The 23,651-nt window shown below is 43.2% G+C and overlaps 1 protein-coding gene and 1 long non-coding RNA gene across 3 annotated transcripts in view; one reads left to right on the plus strand and one right to left on the minus strand.

Annotated features, from left to right (window-relative positions):
- The window catches only part of LOC138925144 (uncharacterized), a 38,137-nt gene extending 15,674 nt beyond the window's left edge, over nt 1-22,463 (plus strand). The window contains exons 4-5 of the long non-coding RNA XR_011440959.1: nt 14,526-18,046; nt 22,096-22,463. This is a non-coding gene — a long non-coding RNA (uncharacterized lncRNA). The remainder of the gene's footprint in view (nt 1-14,525; nt 18,047-22,095) is intronic.
- LOC100066251 (zinc finger protein 709) overlaps nt 1-23,651 on the minus strand; it is a 112,962-nt gene that overhangs the window by 36,870 nt on the left and 52,441 nt on the right. Inside the window, exon 5 of one of the 2 annotated variants that reach the window (XR_011440956.1) lies at nt 6,140-6,265. The exons of the other annotated variant lie outside the window; for it this stretch is intronic. The gene's annotated coding sequence lies outside the window, so the exon portion shown is untranslated. The remainder of the gene's footprint in view (nt 1-6,139; nt 6,266-23,651) is intronic. 2 annotated transcript variants of the gene reach the window in all.

The following is a 23,651-nucleotide window of genomic DNA, read 5'->3' on the forward strand; positions in this document are numbered from 1 at the left end:
TTTTTTTATATTCTCTTTTCATTTTGTTCCTGTTTCTTTGGTTTTGCAGAAACTCTTTAGTCTGACGTGATTCCACTTGTTTACTTTTTCTTTTGTTTCCCCAGCCTGAGTAGACATAGTATTCAAAAACATGCTGCTAAGACTGATGTCCAAGAGTGTACTGCCTATATTTTATTCTAGGAGATTTATGGTTTCACATCTTACCTTCAAGTCTTTAATCCATTTTGAGTTAATTTTGGTGTTTGGTGAAAGATAGTCATCTACTTTCATTCTTCTGTTCATGGCTGTCCAGTTCCCCCTACACCATATATTGAAGAGACTTCTCTTTCTGTGTGGTGTGTGCTTGTCTGTGAAAGATTAGCTAGCCATACATGTGTGATTTTTACTTCTGGGCTTTCCATTCTCTTCCATCAATATGTGTCTGTTTTTGTACCAGTACCATGCTGTTTCGATTACTATAGCTTTGTAATATCTTTTGAAGTCAGGGATTGTGCTGCCTCCAGCTTTGTTCTTTTTTCTCATGATGGCTTTAGATATTCGGAGTCTTTTGTTGCCCCATATGAATTTTAGGATTCTTGGTTCTATTTCCCCAAATACTGTCATTGGGATTCTGATTGGGATTGCATTGAATCTGTAGATTGCTTTAGGTAGTATGGACATGTTAACTATATTTATTCTTCTAATCCACGTGCATGGAATATCTTTTCATCTCTTTATATCATCATTGATTTCTTTTAATAATGTCTTATAGTTTTCATTGTATGAGGCTTTCACCTCCTTGGTTAAATTTATTCCTACATATTTTATTCTTTTTGTTGCAATTGTAAATGGGATTGTATTCTTGAGTTCTCTTTCTGTTAGTTTGTTATTAGAGCAAGGAAATACAACTGATGTTTGTAAGGTGATTTTCTGCCCTGCCACTTTGCTGTAGTTGTTGATTATTTCTAATAGTTTTCTGATGGATTCTTTAGGGTTTTCTTAAATAGAATCATGTCATCTGGCAGCAGCGAGAGTTTGAAGTTCTTCCTTGGCAACTTGGATGCCTTTCATTTCTCTTTTCTTGCCTGATTACTCTGGACACAACCTCCAGTACGCTATTGAATAAGAGTGGCCAGAGTGAGCACTGTTTTCTCTTTCCTGTTCTCAGAGGGATGGCTTTCAGTTTTTCTCCAAGAGTATGACATTGCTTAGGTTTGTCATATATTCCCTTTATTATACTGAAGAGCTTTCCTTCTATACGCATTTTATAGATAGTTTTTATCAAGAATGGATGTTGGATCTTGTCAAATCCTTTCCTTCCATCTATTGAGATGATCACATGATTTTTATTCCTCATTTATTAAAGTGGTATATCACATCGATTCGTGGGTGTTGAAGCATCTCTGCATCCCTGGTATAAATTCCAGTTGATCATGGCATAGGATCCTTTTAATGTCTTGCTGTACTCAGCTGGCCAATATTTTGTTGAGCATTTTTGCATCTATGTTTATCAGGAATATTGGTCTGTAATTTTCCTTGTTTGTTTTGTCCTTGTCTGGCTTTAGGATCAGGGTGATGTTGGCCTCATAGAATGAGTTAGCAAGTGTGCCATCTTCTTAAATTTTTTGGAACAGTTTGAGAAGAATACACATTCTTCTTGTTTGAATGTTTGGTAGAAGTCTCCAGAGAAGCCATCTGGTCCTGGATTTTTTTGGTCTTTTTTTCCTTTTTTTCTTTGGAGGAAGGTCATCCCTGAGCTAACATCTGCTGCAAATCCTCCTCTTTTTGCTGAGAAAGACTGGCTGTGAGCTAACATCTGTGCCCATCTTCCTCTACTTTATATGTGGGACACCTACCACAACATGGCTTGCTAAGCAGTGCCGTGTTGGCACCTGGGATCCGAACCAGAGAACTGTGGGCTGCCAAAGTGGAAGATGTGCAGTTAACTGCTGTGCCACCAGGCCGGCCCCTGGAATTTTCTTTCTTGGGAGGTTTTTGATTACTGTTTCTATCTCTTTACTTGTGATTGGTCTATTCAGATTCGCTATTTCTTCTTGACTCAGTTTTGGGAGATTTTATGAGTCTAAGAATTTATCCATTCCTTCTAGATTGTCCCATTTGTTGGCATACAGGTTTTCACAGTATTCTCGTATAATCCTTTGTATTTCTGTGGTATCTGTTGCAATTTCTTCTCTTTCATTTCTTATTTTATTTATTTGAGCCTTCTCTCTTTTTTCTTAGTGAGGCCGGCTAAGGGTTTGTCAATTTTGTTCCTCTTCTCAAAGATCCAGCTGTCAGTTTCATTCATCATTTCTAGCATTTTGGGGGTTCCTATTGCATTTATTTCCCCTCTAATGTTTATTATTTCCCTCGTTCTGCTGACTTTGGGCTTTGTTCTTTTGCTAGTTCTGTTAGGTGTAGTTTAAGATTGCTTATTTGAGATTTTTATTTTTTGTTAAGGTGGGCCTCTATTGCTATGAATTTCCCTCTCAGGACAACTTTTGCTGCATCCCATAGGAGTTATATGATGTATTTTCATTTTCACTTGTCTCCAGGTATTTTTGATTTCTCCTTTAATTACACTGGGTGTTCAGTAGCATGTTGTTTAGTCTCCATATATTTGTCACTTCTCAGCATTTTGCTTGTTGTTTTCTTCTAATTTTGTAGCATTAGGTCAGAAAAGATGCTCGATATGATTTCAATCTTCTTAAATTTATTGAGATTTGCCTTGTTTCCCAACGTGTGGTCTATCTTTGAGAATGTTGCATGTGAACTTAAGAAGAATGTGTATTCATCTGGTTTTGGATGGAGTGTTCTAAATATATCCATTAAGTCCTTCTGGTCTAGTTTTTCATTTAATTCCACTATTTCCTTGTTGACTTTCAGTCTGGATGATCTATCCTTTGATGTCAGAGGGTTTCTCCCTGTAGGTCTGTTAATAGTTGCTTTATGTACTTTGGTGCTGTGTTAGGTGCATATATATTCATAAGTGTTATGTCCTCTTGGGGGAGTGTCCCTTTTATCAGTATTTGCTGCCCCTCTTTGTCTCTCTTTGCCTTTTCATCTTGAAGTCTACTTTGTGTGATATAAGTATTGTGACACCTGCTTTGTTTTGTTGGTCATTAGCTTGGAGTATCATCTTCCATCCCTTCACTCTGAGTCTGTGTCTGTCTTTAGAGCTGAGAAATGTTTCCTGGAGACAGCATATTGCTGGGTTTTGTTTTTCAATCCATCTTGCCACTCTGTGTGTTTTCATTGGAGAATTCAATCCGTTTACATTTAGAGGGATTATTGATATACGAGGGCTTGATACTGCCATTTTAAGACGTATTGTATGGTTGTTCTTTCTTTTTTTCTTATCCTGTGTATTTCCGACTTCCGATTCTATGATGCTTTTCTCAGTTTTCTGTGATTCTCATTTGTGTGTCTGTTCTGATTTTTTTTTAGTGCTTACCATGTGATTTGTATAAAAGATTTCATAAATGACATAGTCCATTTTCTCCTAGCCACTTATTCCCTTAGTTTAAGCAGGTGCCCCCCCTTATTTAAATTCTTGTTTAAATTTAAATTATTGTTATCAAAACTTATTGCATTTTGTGTTGTGAGTGTGTGATTCAAACGAAGTGATTATAGTTATTCTTGGTGCTTTCCTTCCATTTATCTTTAATGTTATAATTAAGTGTTTAGTAACCTGTTCTGATAGCTGCAATTTTCTGATTTTGTCTATTCATCTCTTTGCTCAAGGCTTTCTAAACCCTTCTTTTCATGTCTGAGGGCCTCCTTGATCATTTCTTGAAGGGGTGGTCTTATGGAAATGAAGTCCCTCAGCTTTTCTTTCTTCATATGGGAAAGTTTTATTTCTCCATCACAGCTGGAGGATGGTTTCACCGGATAGAATATTCTTGACTGAAAATTTTTGTCTTTCAAAAGTTTGAATATATTATTAAACTCTCCTAGCCTGTAAGGTTTCTGCTGAGAAATCTGCTGAAAGCCTGATAGAAACTCCTATTAGGTTATTTTCTTCTGCCTTACTGCCCTTACTATTTTTTTCTTTTTCATTGAATTTTGCCAGTTTTATTAATATATGCCTTGGAGAAGGTCTTTTTACAATGAAACAATTAGCACTTCCATTAGCTTCATTTACATGTAATTCCAGCTGATTCCCCCGGTTGGGAAGTTTTCAGCGATTATTTCTTTGAACAAGCTCACTGCTCCCTTCTCCCTCTGGAATATCTACAATGCTTATGTTGCATTTGCTAATTCAGTCAGGTATTTCTCAAGGGTTTCTTCATTTCTTTTTAGTCTTAGTTCTCTCACCTCCTCCATCAGAAACATTTCTATATTTCTATTCTCTAAATTATTGATTCTCTTCTCCATAATATCAGCTCTGTTTATTAAGTATTCCAGATTTTTCTTTATCTCACTAATTGTGTTTTTCATCTGTAACACTTCTGATTGGATTTTATTTTATATCTTCAGTCTCTTTTGTGAAGAATTCCTTGTGTTCATTAATTTTATTCCAGATTTTATTGAACTGTCTTTCTGAATTCTCTTGTAACTCGCTGAGTTTATTTATGGTAACTATTTTGAATTCTCTGTCATTTAGATTTTAAATTTCTGTGACTTCTTGATTGATTTCTAGATACTTGTCATTTTCCTTCTGGTCTGGAATGTTAGTCTACTTCTTTACGATATTTGATGGGGTGGACTTTTCCCACTAAATAGGGGTACTATGTGGTTGCACATTCCACTGGCCACCACTCGGGGTGGCGGGAGCTGTGTTTTCTGGGCCCACCATGACCCCTGGCAGTTGTTCCTATTGTTGGTAGCTGTGCCACCAGGGCCCATCTCTGTTTGCCTGCTGGCTGCTGCTGCTTTACACACATAGGCACAGGCACTCTGTCAGGGATCCCCTGCTCTGACTGGCCAGCAGAGCCTATGCACCAGGCAGGAGGGGTGCTTTCTTTCATGCATGTGGGCCTGCACACTTCTGCTCTGCAAATACTGTCTGCCTCATTGGGCTGCTTGGCTTGGTGGGGACACCCTTGCTATTGCCTTGGTGTAGAGCATTCCCACAGGCTGAGGCAACTCCAAGAGTGAGAGTGTTCCCATGGATGGCTGCCTTTCCCCCCTTCTTCTCAGAGTCATGTGCCAGGCACCACATGAAGTCCCACACCCAAATGGCTGCCACTCGGGAGGGAGAAGAGATCTGCTTACCTCCTTCCACTGCCTGCTGGGGGGTGGGGACTTTGCACCCCGACCTCCAGACATATGGCTGCTTGGATCTCTCAGACATCTATTGTCTCTTGTGAACGTCCTCTCTTGGTTTAGGAACATCCTTTTCATTGTATCTTAGAGGGAGACTAGGGGAAGATCTCACTCTGCCATGATGCTGACGTCACCTCATTTTTGATATTTGACTCTCAATAAGGTTTAGATACCTGCTCACCCTGTCTGGCCCACAATGGATAAAGAAGTCAGGAAGGTTGACACATGCATCTTTTCTTTTTGTGTGAACTCTTAGGAGGGTCAAACCTTGGAAATCTGCAGCCTTTACACAAATACACCTTAAAGTTCAAGCTATTCTCCCTCACACAAGCCGCTCCAGCCTGCTTAGCCTTGCCCTGCTCTCCTTAGAAAGTATCTGTGAGCAATGAACATATTCTTATTCACTTGATGCATGTGGCAACATAGTCGTGGCATCCAATCCTATTTTTGTAGGGTGTTAATCCTGACCCCCAAAAGGCCCTGATACAACAGAAGATAACATATAGAAAATGTCTTTTGGGTGACAAATGGGTATTCAGGTGATGGAATTTTTATAAGATGAGAAAAAGAAATCCAAAACCAGAGAAAACATAATCTTTTTAGATGCATTAGACAAAAAAGAAAACTTTGAAACCACCCACGTTGCTCTAGCAGTAGAACTCACACATTCAAATGGGATAGTCTCAAAAGGGAAAACCCAGCAGCAGAGGTGAATGGATGGTTTCTGTTCTGATGTATAAAGAGCTCTCTGAGTGATCTCATCTTCACAACAAGAAAAAACAACCACCTGAAAAGCAACACTTCTCCTTAGATCCAAGCGAGATTTGAGATGACATAACAAACCAATGCTTCCCAAATGAGAAACTGAGAAGTATGGAGAATTACTGCTTACCTGGAGGAGAAGCAATTGCTGCCAGCAACCCCTGGAAACACATGTCCTGTTACAATGAATTTGCTGGAGATACAGTTTGGAGTAGTTTGAGAGTTAAAAGCATCAGGGAGTCCAGTCTTAGGGAACCTGCAAAATGTATGTATATTTCCACTAGTAACCCAAGGACGTTCTCATTTTGAAGACTGGAAAAAACTGTCTCATGCTTCATGCAGGAAAGCACGGTAAAACTTTTTCCTATATGCACAAAGTTTTCTATGCTCTGTTAACTTAGGCTATCACCCAAAGGAATCTAATTGGCCAAAACTTTATCTGATCGAGGAAAGAGCTATAAGACAACTCCCAGATCCTTCAGAATTTCTCTGACAATAGGGGAGGAATGAACGCTAAGAACTTGTTCTGAAGCTCATAGTCCAGAGATTCTGTCTCATCGAAACATTACAGCTTCTTTTTTCTGAGCAAGACTCACCCTGAACTAACAAATGTTGCCAATCTTCCTCTGTTTGCTTGAGGAAAATTAGCCCTGAGCTTACGTCTGTGCCAATCGTCCTCGATTTTCTATGTGAGTAACTGCCACAGCATGGCTGAAGAGTGGTGTAGGTTTGCACCCAGGATCTGAACCTGCAAACCTGAGCCACTGAGGACGTCAGCATCATGGCAGAATGAACTTTCCTGGTAATCTTCCCCCTCCAACACACAATGAAAAAGCATTCATACTCCAACAGAGGACATCCAAACACAACACAAATAACGTTGGAGAGACACAAGCAGCCCTACTACAGAGGGTGGAGGGGCTGGAGCCCCCCTCGGAGGAGGTAGAATGGGGTAAGAGAAGACTTCACCCCACCCAAAGGCCACAATCGGGGAATGCCAGAAGCCTCTGAGAGGGAAGGTACCAGGGAGGGGACGTTCATGTGTGGGAGCACCAAGCATCCCAGAGGGCCCATGCAGCCTAGAGGGAGGACGTCTACTGGGGCAAGAGCTTTTGCAGGAGGTGACCTCATCAAGCCAACACACCAGGGGAGCGGATGGTGAGAGCAGAGGTGGAAAACCCGGAGAGCATGCAGGAGAAAGAACACCTCCCAGAACCCAGCAGCATTGCTACAGACCCTGGGATTCCAGCTGAGGGCAGATGGCTCAGCATACATGGCTCTTGACCACCACCCAGTGGCCATAGGAGGTAATTTCAACTCAATAATACCAGGATGCAGAAAAACAGAGTGACCCCTTCTAGCAATATCAGAAATTATATCAAATTTCCAGAAGAGAGAGAAAACTGAGAAGTACCTGGAAATCAGTCCTGAGGACAAAGAAATATGTTGACTAAATGATGATGAATTCAAAATAGCTATCATCAAAAAACTCAACGAGGTAAAAGACAATGTAGAGAAACAACTCAAGGAGTTCAGGAGCTACTTCATAAAAGTGATTGAAACTATAAAGGAGAATGAAATAGAAATATTAGAGATGGAAGACACAATGGAAGAAAGAAAAGAAAAACGCATCCCTGAACACTCAAGCAGACATCACAGAGGAGTGTATCAGGGGCCAGCCCTGTGGTGCAGTGGTTAAGTGTGCACGTTCTGGTTCGGCAGCCCAGGGTTCACCAGTTCGGACCCCATTTGTGGTCATGGCACCACTCAGCAAGCTATGCTGTGGCACGCATCCCATATATAACGTAGAGGAAGACAGGCATGGATGTGGGCTCAGGGCCAGTCTTCCTCAGCAAAAAGAAGAGGATTGGCAGCAGATGTCAGCTCAGGGCTAATCGTTCTCAAAAAAAAAAAAAAAGAAAAAGAGGAGCTTATCAGCATAATCCAAGATAGACATGTTGAAATGCTCCAGACAGAGGAGGAGACAGAACGAAGGCTAGAAAGAAATGAAGGAAGTCTCCAAGAAATATCTGACTCAATTAGGAAATGCAACATAAGAATTACAGGTATTCAAGAAGGAGAATGGAGCAGAAAGTGTGTTCAAATAATAGCAGAGAACTTCCCAAACCTAGATAAAGGGATGGAAATCCATGTGGAAGAGGCTTCCAGATCTCCTAGATATGTCAATGTAAAAAGACATACTGCAAGGCATATAGTAGTAAAACCGGGAAAAATGAATGACAAGGAAAGAATACTAAGGGCAGCAAGGCAGAAGAAAATAACCTGCAAAGGAACCATCATCAGTCTTTCAGCGGATTTCTCTGCAGAAACCTTACAGGTGGGGAGAGAATGGAATGCCATATTCAAATCTTTAAAAGACAAAAATTTTCAGCCAAGAATACTCCATCCAGCAAAAATATCCTTCAGATATGGTGGAGAAACAAAAACTTTGCCAGACAAACCAAAGCTAAGGGAGTTCAAACCAGAAGACCCCCACCAAGAAATCCTCAAGAAGGCCCTCATACCCGGAAATAAAAACAAAAACAGGGAGAAAGGGGTTACAAAGCTCAGAGTAAGAAGATAAGTAGATAGACAGAATCAGAATAGGATAGCAAATACTCAAGTATAGAATTAAAGATAAAGGGAAGGAAAATACTGAAAACAAAGATAACCTTGTCATTTTAACCACCAGCTCACAACACAAGATGGAATAAGATGTGACAAAAACCACTTACGAGGGGAAGAGGAAAGAGATTGAATCGGTTTAGACTAAGGAAATAAGAGGCCATCAGAAAATGGACTATCTTATACACGAGATTCTGAACACAAACCCCTAAACAAAAAAGCAGAAAGAGACGCAAATAACGAATAAGGACAAAACAAAGAAACACCTCATAACAAACTACATCATTCAATGGGTAGAACAAAGCACACAGGACAAGAAACAAAGGAAATGCAGGAGAACCAGAAAACGAGTGATAACATGGCAGCATTAAGCCCTCCTATATCGATAATCACCCTAAGTGTAAATGGATTGAATTCTCCAATAAAAAGACACAGAGTGGCAGGATGGATTAAAGAATAAGAGCCAACAATATGCTGCCTCCAGGAAACACATCTCAGATCCAATGACAAACACAGGCTCAGAGCCAAGGGATGGAACATGATACACCAAGCTAATGGCAAACGAAAGAAAGCAGGTGTTTTATACTTACATCAGAAAAACTGGACTTCAAGATAAGACAGGTAAAGAGAGACAAAGAGGGGCACTATGTAATGATCAAAGGGACACTCCACCAAGAAGAAATAACACTTACAGATATCTATGCACCCAACACAGGAACACCAAAGTTCATAAAGAAGCTATTAACAAACCTAAAAGTAGATATTAATACTAACTCAATAGTAGGGGACCTCAACACTCCACTCACATCAATGGATAGATCATCTAGACAGAAAGTCAACAAGGAAACAGTGGAATTACATGAAAAGCTAAACCAGTTGGACTTAATAGACATATATAGAACACTCCATCCCAAAACAGCAGAATACACAGTCTTCTCAAGTGCACATGGAACATTCTCAAGGATAGACCATATGTGGCGAAACAAGGCAAGCCTCAATAAATTCAAGAAAATTGAAATAATAACAACCATCTTTTCTGATCACAAAGCTATAAAGCTAGAAATTAATCAAAAGAAAAAAGCGGAGAAAAGCACAAAGATGTGGAGACTAAACAACATGCTATTGAACAAGCAATGGAGCATTGAACAAATTTAAGGACAAATAAAAAATATCTGTGGAGAAATGAAAGTGAAAACATACTATACCAACTCACATGAGATGCAGCAAAAGGCATATTAAGAGGGAAATTCATCGCAATACAGGCACACCTTAATAAGCCAGAAAACTCCCAAATCAGCAATCTCAAATTACACCTAACTGAACTAGAAAAAGAAGAACAAACAAAGCCTAAAGTCAGCAGAAGGAGAGAAATAATAAAAATCAGAGCAGAGATAAACGCTATTGAAACAAAAAAGGCGGTAGAAAGGATCAATGAAACCAAGAGCTGGTTCTTTGAGAAGATAAATAAAATTGACAAACTCCTAGCCAGACCTACAAAGAAAAAAAGAGAGAAAGCTCAAATGAACAAAATCAGAAATGAAAGAGGAGAAATAACAACAGACTCCACAGAAATACAACAGATTATAACAGAACACTACAAAAAACTATATGCCAACAAAATGGATAACCTAGAGGAAATGGATAAATTCTTAGACTCTTACAACGTCCCAAAGCTGAGTCTAGAAGAAACAGACAATCTTAATAGACCCATCACAAGGAAAGAGAGTGAAACAGCAATCAAAAGCATCCCAAAGGATAAAAGCCCAGGACCAGATGGCTTTCCTGGGGAATTCTACTAAACTTTCAGACAGGATTTAATACCTATCCTTTTCAAGCTATTCCAAAACTTTAGGGAGGATGGAATACTTCCTAACACATTCTACGAGGCCAACATCACGCTGATACCAAAGCCTGACAAGGACAGCACGCAAAAGGAGAACTACAGGCCAATATCGCTGATGAACATAGACGCAAAAATTCTCAACAAAATATTGGCAACCTGAATTCAGCAATACGTGAAAAGGATCCTATATCACAATAGAGTGGGATTCATACCAGGGACACAGGGATGGTTCAACATCCGAAAATCAATCAATGTGATACACCATCAACAAATGGAGGAATAAAAATCACAGGATCATATCAATAGATGCAGAGAAAGCATTTCACAAGATCCAACAGCCATTTATGATAAAAAACTGTGAAAAAAATAGGGATAGAAGGAAATTGCCTCAACATAATAAAGGCCATATATGACAAACCCACAGCCAACATCATACTCAATGGGCAGAACTGAGCGCCATCCCCCTGAGGACAGGAATAAGACAAGGATGCCGACTATCACCACTCTTATTCAACATAGTACTGGAGGTTTTGTCCAGAGAAATTAGGCAAGAGAAAGGAATAAAAGGAATCCAAATAGGGAGGGAAGAAGTGAAACTCTCACTGTTGGCAGAAACATGATCTTATATATAGAAAACTCCAAAAAATCCTTTGGGAAACTAATAGATAAATTAACAACTACAGTAAAGTTGCAGGGTACAGAATCAACTTACAAAAATCAGTTGCTTTTGTATACTCCAATAACGAACTTACAGAAAGAGAACTCAAGAATATAATTCCATTTGCAATCACAACTAAAAAAATTAAGTACCTAGGAATAAATTTAACCAAGGAGGTGAAGGACTTATACAATGAAAACTCTAAGACATTACTGAGAGACATTGATAACGACTTAAAGAGATGGAAAGAGATTCCTTGCTCATGGATTGGAAGACTAAACATAGTGAAAATGTCCATACTACCCAAAGCAATCTACAGATTCAATGCAATCCCAAGCAGTATCCCAATGACATTCTTCACGGAAAGAGAGCACAGAATCCTAAAATTTATATGGGGCAATCAAAGACCCCAAAGTGCTAAGCCAATCTTGAGAAAAAAGAACAAAGCTGGACGTATCACAATCCCTGACTTCAAAATGTACTACAAAGCCATAGTGACCAAAACAGCATGGTACTGGTACAAAAACAGGCACACAGATCGATGGAACAGAACTGAAAGCCCAGAAATAAAACCACTCATCTATGGACAGCTAATCTTCGACAAAGGTGCCTAGAACATACAGTGGAGAAAAGATAGTCTCTTCAATAAGTGGTGTTGGGAAAACTGGACAGCCGCACACAAAAGAATGAAGGTAGACCACTATCTCACACCATACACAAAAATAAACTCAAAATGGATCAAAGACTTGAAGACACATCCTGAAACTATAAAACTCCTGGAAGATAATATAGGTAGTACACTCTTTGACACTGAACTAAAAAGGATCTTTTCAAATACCATGTCCTCTCAGACTAGGGAAACAAAAGAAAAAATAAATAAGTGGGAATTCATCAGACTAAAGAGCTTCTGAAACACAAAAGAAACTAAGATCAAAACAAAGGGACAACCCACCAAGTGGGAGAAAATATTTGCAAATCATGTATCTGACAATGGGTTAATCTCCATAATATATAAGAAAGTCACACAGCTGAACAATAAGAAAGCAAACAACCCGGTCAAAAAGTGTGCAGAGGAGATGAACAGACATTTTCCAAAGAAGATATACAGATGGCCAATAAACACACGAAAAGATGTTCAACATCACTAATCATCAGGGAAATGCAAATCAAAACTACACTAAGATACCACCTTATGCCTCTTCAAATGGCTATAATCACTAAGACTAAAACCAACAAATGTTGGAGAGGGTGTGGAGAGAAGGGAACCCTCACACACTGCTGGTGGGAATGCAAACTGCTGCAGCTACTCTGGGAAACAGTATGGAGATTCCTCAAAAAACTAAAAATAGAACTACCATATGACCCAGCTATCCAGCTACCCCATTTGAAATCAACAATCTACACAACTAGAATGATCCACAACTAAAAATACGTAACTATGTGCTGGGGGGGATTTGGGGAGAAAAAAAAAGCAGGGAAAAAAACCCCACAAAGATTGGCAACAGTTGTTAAAAAAAAAAAGAAATCAACAATCCAAATTAACATATGCACTCCTATGTTCACTGCAGCACTATTCACAACAGCCAAGACATGGAAGCAATCCAAGTGCCCACTGACCAATGATTGGATAAAGAAGATGTAGTATATATATACAATGGAGTACTACTTAGCCAGAAGAAAGACATATTCATCCCATTTCCAATACTATGGAAGGACCAAGAGGGAATTATGCTAAGCGAAATAAGCCAGTCTGAGAAAGACAAACACTAGATGGTTTCACTCATATGTGGAATATAAACAAATACTTGGACAAAGAAAACAGTTCAGTGGTTACCAGGAGAAGAGGGGAGGCACAGGGAGTGAAGGGGCACACTTATGTGGTGACAGACAAGAAATAATGTACAGCTCAGGGCTGGCCCGGTGGCACAGCGGTTAAGTCTGCACGTTCCACTTCAGTGGCCAAGTGTTCGCCAATTGGGATCCCAGGTGTGGACACGGCACTGCTTGGCAAGCCATGCTGTGGCAGGCGTCCCATGTATAAAGTAGAGGAAGATGGGCACAGATGTTAGCTCAGGACCAGCCTTCCTCAGCAAAAAGAGGAGGATTGGCAGCAGATGCCAGCGCAGGGCTAATCTTCCTCCAAAAAGAAAAAAAGGAGAAAAAAACAAATAATGTACAACTGACATCTCACATTGATGTAAACTATTATGAACTCAATAGAAAAAGAAACTGCAAATAAAACAACAATGATGTGTCATCAAACGCTTGTTAAATGAGTAGAACTCAAAACAGAACACCAAATATTGGTGAAGATGCAAAGCCACAGGTAAGCCTCATTCATAGCTAGAGGAAATGGAATTAGGTCCACCTACAGTGAAAGACAGGAACGTTCTTTCAAATCAAAATGCACTGTTCCTATGTAGAGTGAGATCCAACAATCATACTGTTGCTATTTTTCCAAATGAGTTGAAAACACACAAAACCTACACATGAATGTTTGTTGGCACTTTATTCACAATTGGCAACAGTTAGCATTTTAAGCAAGATGTCCTTCAAGAGTTGAACAGAAAAAACAAACAGGGGTGCATCCATACAATGAAATACTGTTCAGTGATACAAAGAAATGAGGTATCAAGCCATGAAAACACATGGAGGCACTTTGAAAGTCTATTGCTAAGGGAAAGAAGATGTGAGAAGTCTATGTAGTGTGTGATTCCAAGAATATGACAATTAGGAAAAGACAAACCAGGAGCCAGTAGAAAGATCTTTGTGAAGGATTTGGGGGTCGGGGGAGGGATGAGTCAATAGGTGGAGCACAGAGGAGTTTCAGGGAAGTGAAACTACACTCCATGACACAGAAATGATGGATCCATGTCATTATATATTTGCCAAAACCCAGTGTGTAACACACAGTCAAGGCTAATGTGCACCGTGCACTGTAGTTTGTCCAATTCACCCCTTTTTTAACTGAAACAGGACATCTCTCATTCAACACATTTCAATAAGCCAGTGTGGTGCTCTGTGAGCCTGAGACCCATAAGGGAGGGGAAACTTCCATCGAATGCCTTGTTGGAGAGCACAGCACTGTATCATCTGAGAAGTGCCATGGTCACTCCCAGTAGTGTCGGAACTCCAAGGTAGATAGAATGTCCTGGTGGGTCCTCGTATTGTAGACCTAGTAATGTACAGACAAGCGTTACCTTCATTCCTATTTTGAGTATCTCTGAGTCAAGAGATTCTCAGAGTTCTTTTAGTACAAAGGGGCCTCTCGTAGACAATTGTCCAAGAGTTTGTGAACATATTCAGATGAGACCAACTTTTGGCCAATAGAAAGATGACTGCCTGAAGTTTGGTTAGCCCTGGTGACACCTGGGTTTGATTCTTCATCAGGGATGTCCCAATTAAGGGATGAAGAGCAGCAACTCTCCACTGAGCTCCGCAGGTATGAATGTGTATTGTTGTCCTTCAAGTCTATGCACTCCCCAGTGCTGTGCACTCAGTTAATCCCGAGGAACTACCCCGGGAACCACGGTGTCTGAGAGAGGGGAGACCTCCTCCAGCACCCCAGCATCTTTCGAGGAACTGAAGAAAGAAATGCCATGCTCCTCTTGCAGGTGACATAACCTGCGGGGCCAAGGTTAGGCTCCATTATATCACAGGTAGGTGCCAGTCACTGGGCTGAGCTGACAGGGTGCTGTCTTGGGGGTCAAAGGCATAACAGGCACCTCGGTAGAGGGTCATAAGCTCAGTGCTTATGAGAGCCTCTATTTTCAAGAGATCTCAGTTCCTCGACATAACAGCAGATCTAATGGCATATAGTTTGGGGCCTAGGGCAGTTTCTTCATAGGATACCTATGGACAACTTAAGGCCCTCCTCCAGAGAGCATCACACCACTGCCATCAGGGTCACATGCCTCCTCCATGACAACTGGTTGCTTTAAAGAGTTTAAGGAACCCAGGCTTAAGTGGGGTTTGAACTAATCCCTTTGCTGTGCCAAACTCAGACTGTGGGTGTTGTCCACTCTAACCCAGAGGGTCAGGATCTTTGTTGCAATAGATGCAGGGGTGGCAGCAGCTGCAGTTACCTGGGGCCCTGGTGAGCCCTCTGTGATCTTGCTACCTACTGGCAGCATTTTCCTGTCTCTTCTCTTTCTCTCTGAATAATTGCTCTTTAACTAGGGACCATCAGGGGGCTCAGCTCATTCACACTATAATCATCCAATTAACCCCAGGTCCCCACTAATGTCAAGGAAACTCCAGCCTCAGGCTCACCTTCACTCTAAACACACAGATTCCACTAAAGACACTGACAGAGGCCACATTCCTGCTCCCAAGGACAAGGAAAAACTGCCCCAAATTACCAAACCTGCCAACTTGGTGTTCTCTGTAGTTAGAACCCAGTGTGCTGGGTCAACAATGCAACACAGGGCAGCACAGCGCCCAGGAGGAGCTGCCCAGCAAGCAGCAGCCCACAGTGCAGGAGCCTCCAGGCTTTCTCATCAGCCTGTCCAGGTAAGAAGGCCCAGGGGAAAAGGGAGGGTGAGGCTTAAGTTTACAATAGTCAAGCAGCAAATCTGTGCACCCTGGCCACTCATTACAACAGCAAACTTGGGTGAGGAAAATAAGCATTCACACTGGCTTGTTTTTACATAAAGAAACACGAACAGGATGGTGAAGGAGTGATCAACACTGGTCACGTAGGGAGGGTGGAGTCAGAGCAGAGGAGTGGGGCAGGATGTGCAGGCAGGGAGTCTCCTTAAGGGAGTTTCCTCTCTTAGGAATTTCTTAAACCTTCTCTTGCACTATCTATTTAAAATAAGAAGAGAAATTTATATACACCTTATTTCCTATGCTTGATCATTATTTTTAAATAACTTTTTCTTAAAAGTTAATTTCATTTTAACATTTCTATATAGGAAACCACTCCAAGGTTTAATCCTTTAGCACTCACGGCGATAAAGCTGCAAACCATAAAAAATTTACAAATCCCTTTCCAACACAAAGGACAAAGGACCTCACAGTTTGTCCCTCCAGTATATTTACATTGTGGATATTATCAGCATGGAGTAGCATATTGTAATCCATTAGGGGTTTGCAATTAAGCCCTGAAATAAACTAGGAATTCCAGAGATGTTCATGAACTTTGACCTGTTTCGTCATATCAATGAAAACAGGAACTCAAGGGGTCCTTCCTCACACCATTAAAACAGGAATTCATCCACCTTAGGAACAGCATAGCCTTTTAAATGTCAAAGTCCTCTAGGGACACAGATGATGAGGATCAAGGCTGCCCAGGGAGAGAAGGAAGCCCAAGGCGTCCTGCCCTATGGACCCACCTACATCATCCTCCAGGAAGCATAGGACGTCCTGACCTGACCACTCTGATTCTTATCTAAAGTTACAGGACCACCCAATAACCACACCCCACCTGCACTGAGACCATTTTAATTACTTTTTCACATAATCTTTCCCTTGTCTTGTATAGAGATAACTCACACACCTATGCCTTATAAATTTAGCCCTACCCTCAACCCATTTTTGCATCTCTTCCCTGCCCATGGATCCTATCCCCATAATGCAGCTCCTACTGCCCATGGGTCCTGTCCCCATGCTATTCTCTGAATAAAGGAACATGACTGCCAGACCTTGAGAGTCCACGAAATCTTTCCTTTGACTCCTTGGCTCGCCAAGCCCGCATCAAAAGACACACAAAAACTCACCTAAAAATGGAATACACACTTGAGAGCGTACATACACACATCTCACATCTTGAGGTTCTCTTGCCTAAATGGAACACAAATTTTATTCGGTTCCACAATTTTCTTCCCTTACTCACATAATAACTCTCCATCAACTTAGATTTTAAAACTCCAAGAGCAAACAAATCTAGAATAGGAGGGCTGCAGCCTTCAATTGATAAACGGATCCAAGGAGACACAAATATGCAGATCAGCTAATAGAAGCTTCCTGCTTGCCTACAGTTCAAAAGGAAAACCCACACTCAGAAAGTTAACCATATTCCCAAACTTGCAGTCTAGGCTCTCCTGGTTGAGATGTAACCCCTGGAGGGGGTCGGTCCCTGGTGAAGGAGGGTGGGGACCTGAGAAGCCACAGGAATGAAGTCTGGGAGCTCCAGAGGACAAATAGGTTTAATAGGACGAATTGGGCTGTTAAAAGCCCTGGAATAATCAACCCTTCACTAACTAGGCTTCCTCTACAGTTTCCAATCCTACAAGGCCCTGGGTGATTTATATTGGGCCGTATTAACTACTTTATTTGGGTGCTAAGGTCCCTGGGGTCCCAATTTGTCAAGGCAATTTGTAAGTGGCAGAGACTTCATTTAATTTTAACTCTGATCAATTAGCTCTGATCACAGGTTCAGAACTCCTCAGCTCACTATGGGATATTTTATGATAATAAGTGTTATGACCATGGAGAATTTAGGCAGGACCACAGTTCTGATGGCTAAAGATGAAATACTTGTCCAATTTGTCCTCCATATTATATTCATTAACATCCCTAAGATCATCAGGGGCACCTTCCTTAAATTTAGTGGGTTCCAAGGTATAACTGTAATATGACACCTAGCGCCACCAGGGTTCTGAGCCTCCCCTATAACAACTGGTTGCTTTATAGGGTTTAAACCCTGGGCTTAAGTCAGGTTTGAACCAATCCCTTGTGTCACAGGGGTGCCATGGGTGTTGTCCTCTACAACCCTGAAGGTCAGGATCTTTGGGGCAGCAGAGGCAGGGGCAGCAGCAGAGGTACTGGAAGGGCCTGGGGAGCCCTCTGGTGTCAGGAGCGTGGACTCAGCCTGCCACCTACTGCCTGCCTTTCCCCTCACTTCTCTTTTTCTTTAAATGACAGCTCTTTCAAGAGTGACCATCTGATGGACCCACCTCTTGCAAAAGGTATAGTCCCTGTCCACCCCCATCCCTGGAGTATGTCAGGGCCCACCCAGCCTCTGTCACAGCTTCACTCTAACACACAGAAAGATCCCACCAGAAACACGACCCAGGACTCATTTAAGGAGGCCCCAATCCATAATCCTGCTCCCAAATGCCTATAAATTCTTCAAACTGCCAGCACTGGGCAGCTGAACCTAGAACTGTGGCTTAGAGCTATAGGGTCAGCAATGCAACATGGGGCCACTGAGCTCACAGCACGAGCTCCCCAGCAAGCTGCACCCACAGTGCCTGTCACCACAAGGCGGTAGAGCCAGTAAGCAAGTCAGAGCAGAATAAGACAAATCCACGGGTGGGGTCATGTCTGGACATGCTGCGCAGGGCGCCAACTGTTATGGTCACCTGCAGAGGGGTGGTTCCCTTGTTGACACTGATGCCAGGGTGGCACACACACACACAGACAGGCTAGGAAAAGGCTCAGGACTCACATAAGAGAGGTCTGAGGGGAGGGCAGGGCCAGCCTCTCAAGCAGCTCTGACAGGGCTCAGAAAGCAAGGAATGGAGCCTGGCCTGGGGCTTCACTGGCCCTGGGGGTGGGGCCGGGGCAAGAGCTCCTCACACAGGCAGGGGCTGGGGTGGTCGGAATCTCCTGTCCGCTCTAGAGGAGAGAGCACCCAGGCTTCCTCCTCAGCTTGTCCAGGTGGGGGCACAAGGGGAGGAGAGTGGGGTGAGACCTAAGCTGTGAGCAGTCACCCAAAATGTAGAGACGGACTACTCTTTACAGGGACAAATGTGCTTAAGAAAAATATGCATTCCCATTGATCTACATAAAGAAAGACTGACAGGAGTCTCAAGAAATGATCAACGGCCGGCCCTGTGGCCGAGTGGTTAAGTTCGTGCACTCTGCTTTGGCAGCCCAGGGTTTCGCTGGTTCCGATCCTGGGCACAGACATGGCACCACTCATCAAGCCATGCTGAGGTGGCATCCCACATGCCACAACTAGAAGGACCCACAACTAAAAATATACAATATGTACCAGGGGGCGTTGGGGAGAAAAAGGAAAAATAAAATCTTTTTTTAAAATTTTATTTCATTTTATTTATTTTTTTTTAAAGATTTTATTTTTCCTTTTTCTCCCAAAGCCCCCCAGTACATAGTTGTGTAGTTTAGTTGTGGGTGCTTCTAGTTGTGGCATGTGGGATGCCGCCTCAGCATGGCCTGACGAGCGGTGCCATGTCCACGCCCAGGATCCGAACTGGTGAAACCCTGGGCAGCGGAAGCGGAGCGCACGAACTCAACCGCTCGGCCATGGGGTCGGCCCCAAAATCTTTTTTTTTTATTAAATTTTATTTTTTTCCTTTTTCTCCCCAAAGCCCCCTGGTACATGTTGTATATTTTTAGTAGTGGGTCCCTCTAGTTGTGGCATGTGGGACGCTGCCTCAGCATGGTTTGATGAGCAGTGCCATGTCAGCGCCCAGGATTCGAACCAACGAAACACTGGGCCACCTGCAGTGGAGTGCGCGAACTTAACCACTCGGCCACCGGGCCAATCCCGAAAAATAAACTCTTTAAATAAAAAAAAGGAAATGATCAGAACTGTATTGGGGGCGGCTAGATTAACAGCACTGGAGGGGACAAGGCTATATTGGCAGTGAGTCTTCTAGAGTTCGACTTTGCTATCTTACAGATTCATTTCAACTAAACAAATTTATGTATATGTAGGGGAGGAAGACATCTCCACTACCCACTCTAGGTCCTTCTGCCTGGACAATGAATTAAATTCACATGAGACAGAATAACAGGAGAAAATCAAACAGAGCTTTATAACATGTATACATGGGAGAGACCCAGAAAAACTGAGTAGCTCCCCAAAATGGCAGAGTTTCTCACCTTAAATACCCTCCTCAGCTAAAGACAAAGGAGGATGCTGGGGGTGGGGAGAGTCAGTTTTAGGAGGTTCCAAGAAAAGCCCAATAAAAAAGAGTAAGGTCATTATGCAGATTTGAGTCCTTGTCTTCTACACTGAGAAGAGTTTCTAGAGAGAAGGTCATCCCCCCTTCTTCCTGGTACAGAGAGGGAGACACCTTTACAGATGGAGATTTCCTTTACAAATGGACATGTCTCTTACAAAGGCTAAATTCTACTTTTCAAAGTTTCTGAAAACTAACTCTGATGTGACAGCATTTGTATGTTCTGAAATGTGAGTGACCATAATTGTGACCGGTGCCTGGAGAATGTCCCTCCAAATTGATGCTCTCCAAATAGTATGGCCTTGAATGTGAAAATTGTCCCACTTCCACTGGCCCAACCAAACCACTAGCCTGTTAGCAACTGCCCATGAGTCAGTAAAAATGTGGACAAGAGGCTTGTCATGGGCAACGGGACTCTGCACAGCCATTTGTACTGCCACCAGCTCAGCAAGCTGAGCCAACCCTGACTTGCCATCTTTGAGGAGTGGCGCCACTGGCAGGAAGGCACACTACTGCTCTCCATCAGGCTCCACCATGTCCAGTGGTGGCATTGCTGTCTGAAGTACACGGACTCTTAGTAGCTCCATCAGCTCTTCCCAGGGTCCACCCAGGCCACCAGAGGCATAGGCAATGGGGGTGCTGTCACCAGTTCCTCAAGGTCCACGGGGTGAGGCTCAGGGAAGTCACATCCTCCTGTAATTTAGAAAGATCTGCCATGTCAGGTTTAGCCCATTCCTGAAGGTACCATTTCCATTTTAGCAAAGAGGCATTGGTGGCCATGCCGAGCCACTGTTGGGAGGCATCCCTTTTCCATGATGTGACAGGAATGTGGGCATGCAGGAGACCAGGCTCCTGTCCTGTGAAGGCCTCTGTTTCTAACAAAGCCCAATGAGTGGGCAGAATTTGATGTTCCAATGGGGTATAGCAGGCAGCTGGGGGAGGCAGCCCTCTGTTCTAGAAGCCCATAGGCAACAAGGAGGAGGCATGTATCGTCCAAGGGTCCAGGACTCATAGTCCATGGTGGCCAGTGCCTCAATCTGAAGGAGGAGCCAGGAGCACCCAAGGGGAGAGCTTGATGAACTGACCTTTACACCAGCTGTAAGTCTTGCTGTTGAGATTCTACCTGATGAATTGTGGGGGATTGTGTGACTGCGTGAATGAGTCTGAGAGTGATGGCTAAGTGTGGTGTGTGTTGCTCCAAAATGTGAAGAGACCTAAGATGTGTTGGGCTTGTAGCTCGATTGGAGGCTGAATAGTTAAGAATTGATGTTCATTTGCAAGTGAAATTTCCCAGCCTTGAGAGGACCCATGAAGTCCCAGAAATTTAACAGTTGTGGCTGCCTTTGAATTTTATGTGGGGCCATAGCTCATCCTCTACCTTGTAGGTGGGTCACCAGCCATGCTAGGCTCTCATGCACCACATCCTCTAAAGCGCCCCGAGTTAGAATGCCATCAATATAGTGTCTGACAGTGCGAGGGGACACTGTAAGGGCATCCAGGTTTTGCCAGCAAAGATTGCGGGCAATAGCCTGGCTGTTAACCTCACCCATAGGCAGCCGGGTAAAGGTATGTTGGGTCCCTTCAAATATGCAAACAATTTGACTGGGACTCCTTGGTGATCGATACTGAAGAGAACACATTAGCTAGATTGATCATGGCACAGTAGTCCCCTGGAGTCCTTTTGATGTCTTCTATTAATTGGACAATGTAGGGAATGGGAGCCCTAATAGGGGGCACCTGAGCATTTAAATTTCCATCGTGGACTGTGAGGCACCACTCCAGAGTAGCAGGCTTCTATCCCAGCCAAATGGGAGAATCGAAAGGAGACGCAGTGTTTCATAAATCTTGAATTGTGGGCGGTAATTCCTCAGTCCCCTACTAGAAATGATACTGGGGGTATTTACTGTCCAAAATCAGGAGTGGTAGTTTACTGGCTCCCAATGGGCAGCTCCCACCAGGAAGGCCAGGAATGTGGGTTTGATCCAGATGGTGTGGTGACACCTTGAGGTGTCCATACTATAACAGGAAAGGGTAGGGCCAGAGAGGTCACCACCACTAAAAGATTTTCTTTTTTTTTTTTTTAGGAGGATTAGCCCTGAGGTAACATCTGTGGCCATCTTCCTCCACTTTTTTTTTAATATATGTGGGATGCCGACCACTGCATGACTTGCCAAGCAGTGCCATGTCTGCACTCAGGATCCCAACCGGCGAACCCTGTGCAACTGAAGCACAACGTGCAAACCTAACCGCTGTGCCTCTGGGCCGGCCTCGAAGGTTTTTAAGGCAGATTGTTTGGAGAGCGACATCCAATGGAAGTTGAACGGCTTCTCCTGTCCCACCTGTTACCCCTTGTAATTTAAAGGGCGCCCCTGGCTTAGGTTTGGAGGGGTTCCCAGGAAGCACTGTAACTGGGGCTCCAGAGTCAATGGGAGCAGTAAAAGTTTGTTTCTTATGTGTGTCCCAATAGATAATTAAGGAAGTGTGCGAGTGATTGTCCCCCAGGGGAGAGACACTCTCTGGGGAATGGCCAGGTTCCTATCACAGGGGCCTCGACTGCTGCCACTCTCAGAGATCAAGGTACGGATCCCGGATCCTGCTGCCAGGGCTGAGGCATTCTGAGAGTTGACAGCATCTATCCTTGGGGTGGGGAGTCGGCAGTCTCTTGCAGAGCCCACAGTGCCCGAGCAAATGCTTCTACTTTGTGGTCGGGCTGTCCCGATATTAGGTCATTCATGACCCCTGATCTCCAGAGCTGCCAGTGCAGGGTGACCTGCTGGTCATCTCATGAAGGAGAGAAATGGGACAAGGTACCACCCCTCTGTGGTACCAATAAGGAGCCTGGAAGCCCCCATATTCCCTAGGGACCCTCTGTTTTGTTTCTGGGGGAGGGGGCAGTAGGGCCCATTCACCTTTACTGGCAAACAAGATCTGGAAAATTCTCTGTTATGTGTCCAGCTACAGCATTGATGCAGTCTACTGCTTGTTGTAGTGTAGCTGACATTTCTATAAATTGTGACAGCATGGCCTTAAGAATAGCAGACCCCCCTTCAAGAAGAACTCCTGAGGTGCTGGCCTCAAGGGTGTCTCCTCTGGGTTGGAAATGGTCATGGGGCTCTGTGGGGCCCTGGCTCTCAACAAAATGATACACCCATTGAACCATCCAATTTGATGTAACAGGAGGTGCGTTTCAGGCAGGGTTTTCCATGCACAGTGAGCCTTTGCTGTGATAACCGTGATGGAAGGCTGGGCTTGGTGCCAAGCCATAAAAGTCCAAGTCATGCGAGGCAGGGCGTCTCCCCCTCATCCCTGTGGGCTCCAGAGCTTGGCGGGTCTGTTCTGCAGAGTCCATTTCCCCCTTTCTTTGTCTGCATCTTCTGACCTGGTGGCTCACGTCGTTTGGGAGTGTCCTCACTGTGGTGACAAGTCCGTGGTCTCCCCTACAGTATCTGTAATAAAATGGGCCCTCAATACCTTGAGGGGTTTTTTTTCTTAACAAATTGTGAATTCTGGGATCTTTGACCAGTCCAGCCAGCTGGCATGACTCAGTCTCAGTGAGCAAGAGCTCGGAGTGAGTCCAAAGACCTGTAAGAGCCAACATGTGCCCCTCTCCCACTCCCTTTGGACAATTTTTTCTAAAAAA

The sequence above is a fragment of the Equus caballus genome, chromosome 7 (assembly GCF_041296265.1).
Source record: "Equus caballus isolate H_3958 breed thoroughbred chromosome 7, TB-T2T, whole genome shotgun sequence".
In the NCBI taxonomy this organism is placed as follows: Eukaryota; Metazoa; Chordata; class Mammalia; order Perissodactyla; family Equidae; genus Equus; species Equus caballus.